This window comes from Anneissia japonica, unplaced genomic scaffold, assembly GCF_011630105.1.
Source record: "Anneissia japonica isolate Jap-2015-1 unplaced genomic scaffold, ASM1163010v1 scaffold2392_len1475705_cov187, whole genome shotgun sequence".
Lineage (NCBI taxonomy): Eukaryota > Metazoa > Echinodermata > Crinoidea > Comatulida > Comatulidae > Anneissia > Anneissia japonica.
This window is the reverse complement of record NW_022751777.1, coordinates 465,100-470,099: the sequence shown is the minus strand read 5'-3', so window position 1 is coordinate 470,099 and position 5,000 is coordinate 465,100. Positions and strand designations below refer to the sequence as shown.

At 33.1% G+C, this 5,000-nt stretch overlaps 1 protein-coding gene across 1 annotated transcript in view; it reads right to left on the bottom strand.

Moving 5' to 3' along the window:
• Window positions 1-885, bottom strand: part of LOC117121863 (receptor-type tyrosine-protein phosphatase epsilon-like) — a 36,737-nt gene extending 35,852 nt beyond the window's left edge. The window contains exon 1 of the mRNA XM_033267251.1: window positions 721-885. The gene's annotated coding sequence lies outside the window, so the exon portion shown is untranslated. The remainder of the gene's footprint in view (window positions 1-720) is intronic.
• Between the last annotated feature and the right edge of the window lie 4,115 nt (window positions 886-5,000).

Genomic DNA, 5,000 nt, shown 5'->3' with positions numbered 1-5,000 from the left:
ACATACATACATATATATATACACACATATATACATACATATCCATATATACATATATACATATACATATATATATATATATTATACATATATATTATATAAAATATACATACATATATACACATGTATATATATATATATAAATTATATATTTATATATGTAATTTAACAGTGTTAACGGCTATCTTGATTTATATTATATATATATACATACATATATATACATATACATATATATATACATATATATACATATACATACATATGTATATGTATGTATATATGTATGTATATATATATGTATGTATATATATACATATATATATACCTACATACATACATATCCATATATACATATACATATATATACATATATATATATATTATACATATATATTATATAAAATATACATACATATATATATACATATATATATACATGTATATATATATAAATTATATGATAGAGAGAAACTTTTCTTGCGTTAATGCTAGAAATAATATGACGGATTATGGATAATAATATGACAAAAAAGCTTTGTAGATAAGAACCCATTTACAAAAATAGTTGAAATTACGAGTATGAATACCTTCTAGTTATACCGCGTACACAATTAGGTCACAAAATGAAACATTATTTTTTATTATAGAAACTTTAAAAATGTTTAGATCGTATGGATAATACATGAAATACTACTTGAAAGAATTCAGCATACTTACATCCACAAAAAGCTTCTACGATTAGTAAAATAAATTCAGCAACAGATTTCGTTTTGAGCTTGAAGTGCTTTTTTCACAATGACATAAGGAAGTCCTGCGAAAAAACCCTAATAACATGCTCCGAATGAATATAAATGTATATACGTAAAGAAACATCAGCATAATAGAGAAACATAGGTCAAATATAAATTGAGTGCTGATACGGTAAAATAAACACGATTGGTGTATTGTGTGTCTCGTGAACAATACTGGTCAACCATGACAAAAGGAAGCAACTGATGTTTGCATTGCTTTGAGTAAAAAGAAATATGAAGCATGTTGATTTTCAAATATATCAATATGTTCCAAATTATTAGTTCTTTGATAGTGACTAAAAAACTCGTTAGTATTAAACAGTTAGTATTGTAGTATTATAGTACAATACTAACTGTTTCCGAAAACAAACGATACGTTCAAATTCAACTCCGTAAAAAGGAACTATGAATACGAACATAAGTAGCAACTATTTTGTATGCTTTTCAGAAAAATTAATTTAATCAATATATGAAAGTCCGAGGGGTAAAGCTAAATGAAAGGGGTCCTCAAACAGAGAAAGTAGTTGAACAGCAGCGGTTTGGTGCAGCGGGAACGATTTATTTTCCCAACCTCGAGGTCGGGGTTTCAATCCCTCGCTTAATAATTTTCCCGGTTAGTAATTTATCATAGCCACCCCCCCCACCATATAGTAAACAATACGACATAGGGCTTATTTTATTTATAATATAGGGAACACACGTGATTTTGAAACTAGATACAGTATAAACATTTTCATCATGGTTTTATTTATTAAACATCCACCATCAATACACATTGAGGCCCTTCTTTTAGGTAAAACGATCTATCGAATTGTGCTTTTTCTCCCCGACGGGGGGGGGGGTCAGCTCTCCCCGACGGGGGGCCCTGGCCCCCGGCCCCCGCTGGCGCCACCCCTGAATTGGCCTACTTTAACAAGAAATGCGAAATTTGAAATTTTTATGGATTTTAAGGGGGTTAAAAGGCATCTTCAAGGGGTGGGGAAAGATTTTCCACAGATGGATATTTTCCCCTTGTTTCCCAGTTTACACCACTGCGGAGAATATCTGACGGCTTAGATCAAAGGAGATATGGACACTTTTTGTGGAAAAGGGGTTGCAGGGTGTCTCGTCATTATGATATCTTCCTTTTTATTCTTGTCTTTATTTTCCCTTCTTTATTTCCCCTTTTTCTTTTTCTTTTTCCTTTTCTTTTCCCCTTCTTTCTCTTTCTCTCCCTCTCCCCTCTTTCTTTTCTCTTATTACCCATCCCCCTTCCCCCGCCTGTTACGCCACTGCTTCTGCGCTGATTACCAGCAGCAACACTTCTATAGCATGTGGACCCAATGACTAGGGAAAAGAACTTCAGCGACTGAAAAGAAAAATGCGCTATACAAATAACAAGTAACAAGTAATAGTAAAATATGGAAAATATAAAATCTAAATATGTCAATAGACCTACAATTTTGTAAACAGATATCAAAACTATTAAAAAGTATAAAGGCTGTGTAAAGACCTTAAATTTTATTTGACCAAAAACAGTTTGATAGTCTGGACAGGGCTTAATGGTAAAAGTATAAAGCAAAGAATAGTTATTTGTCACCTTGACGGCCATCCTGTAGACACTAAGACATCTGCCACCATAGACAGGGTTTCCGGCCCCTTGTCACCCGGTCTTTTGTCTAACGGCCCGTTGCCACCCGGCCTTTTGCCACCCTAGGCCCATTGCCACCTGGCACGTTGCCACCCGGCCCGTTGCCACCCGGTCCGTCGCCAACCGGCCTTCTACCCGACCTTTTGACACCCTTTGCCACCTATGCCTTTTGCACCTTTCCTTTCAGTGCCACCCGGCCTTTTGCCACCCGGCCCGTTGCCACCAGGCCCGTTGCCACCCTAGGCCCGTTGCCACCCATGCCCGTTGCCACCCATGCCTTTTGCCACCTTTGGGAATGTCGAATATTTATATTATTTTGGTGGGTTTTTACAAAGATTTGTACTGGTAGGCCTACTGTAGCAGAATTTTTTCTTGATTAAATTTACTTTCCAGTTTAATATTTAATTATTAGTTTACTGTATTTTATTTCAAACAATCGTCCGTGCGCCTACCACCAGGAGAAAATTGCTGAAATAAACATTGTTATAAATCCGCATAACGAGACAAATACTGCAGTGTCTAGATTATTTTTATATTTTATTTTTAAGTATATTCTTATTCTAAAATAGAAAGAATAGCCTGTGCTTTTACAATTAAAAAACAACACATTAATGATAAGAATTATTTATATAGTATAACCACAAACCATGTGTGTATAATCATAGAGAAAATATTTTCTCTATAGTATAATGAACTTTATGGAATTTAGTTGGTATTTCTCTCTTTATGCAGACAATTTATAAGAAGCATATATGGTTTCTCATGAGAAATAACCGTCATTGATAAACTTTGGACAAAGCTCTTCTCGTTAGAGGTAAACTACAAAGGATATTGCGCTCAGTAACATTAAAGATCTGAGCAAACTAATCTTCCTGATTGTTTCTACCGTGACTAATGCTATTGTTCAGATTATAGGGTCTTGAAGCCTATTTTGCGTGGCCTTCAATTGGTCAGTTAGACATTTCCCCCACGCATGTTTTTTTCTATTGGTATACCAGAGCTATATATGATCATAAATTTGCCTTAATATCTTAAAAACAACAAAAGATGTGTATAAGAGACAGCATTGACCTCTGTCCAATGCCTCAAGTGATTCACCAACGTTGGTCAAGTAAGCAGAAACACGCTTTAGGGTCCACAATTTCAGTGTCCTCCATCACAATATCTTTTTGGTTGCGCTGACCTGAAAGATTACGAATGTGTCTATGCTATTCAGCCGCAATTAACTTTTTCAAGGTGTACACATTTTTAATATAATGTCCATTCTATCAGCCGTATAAGCGAATTTATCTTATTACGGAAATATCTCCATAAATATTGCTTATTTTCTGCAAATGCATCTTGTCTATTTTATATGGGCGGAAACCCACGGTTTGTCTGTGGAATGCCGTTTTACAACACGTTTAGGAAAAAAATCAATAGAATCATGAAGTGTTTTATAGAATATTGTACATTTCTCTTGAGTTCCAGAAGCATCGTAAACATCACTTTAGTTGTGGTCAATAAACCGCTGGCCATATTTTCGTATTTTGCTATCTGGCATCGGACGAATACTAAATTCATTTTAAACAAGGTTGAAATGAATTATACTCGAGATGTTTATGTTTAGCTAAATTTCTCTTGACTTTTCATTAATATCTTTCAGTGAATCTATAGTAAAAAAAAGTCATTTAGTTATAAACTACATGGGTAAACATCCATCCCAAACACAATTAGGTGTAATGTTCTCTCATGCTTCAAATTTACAACATTTTTACCATTCATATTGAACTCCTTGAGCATAATAGGCCTAGTAGAAGCAGATGTAGTAGAATTGTTTTTGACATAAAATTTAAATTACAGCTTACTAATTTTTTAACAGTAACAAATTACAGACGGACATAGACAATATATGTTAGATGGGTGTCAATCATACATTTTCAACTTATTGATCAAATATTATATTACATCCCAATGGGTCTACCATTTTTTATAGGTAGTAATTTAAATAATGTAAAGTTTTATTAATTTAAGATATTTAGTTTAATAACTTATTTTGTCTCTTAATAAAGTATTGCAATACCGATACTGTAGGGCCTTACTGCACGGTAGGTTATGAAGAATGTCAGCGTATGTACTGCTGTACACTTATTTGATTGAACATAAAATATTTTACAATCATTATTAGAGAGGCTGTAACAATCCTAAAATTCAATTACCGTATCATTTTTAAAATCTAATTTTAATAATCTTCATTGGGATGTTGATTACAAAAGTGTCCATTCATAACACAACAAAAATGGCCATCCATAACATTTTCTTTTCGTTAAGAACTCAAGAACTAGAAAGTATTTAGTAACAATGGATTGCACTCTTCCACGTTTAATTCTTTATTAGAACAATGTCAAGAATAATAGTCAATGTGGTGACAATACTTAACTACTGTACAGTACCAGAAATCAAAGAAAATGCCTCTGGCGGGATTCGAACCTGCGATATATATATAAAATATATATAATATATATAAAAGGCGTGTTTATATTTACATACAAATATATATATATATATGTATATATACATACATATATATACACATG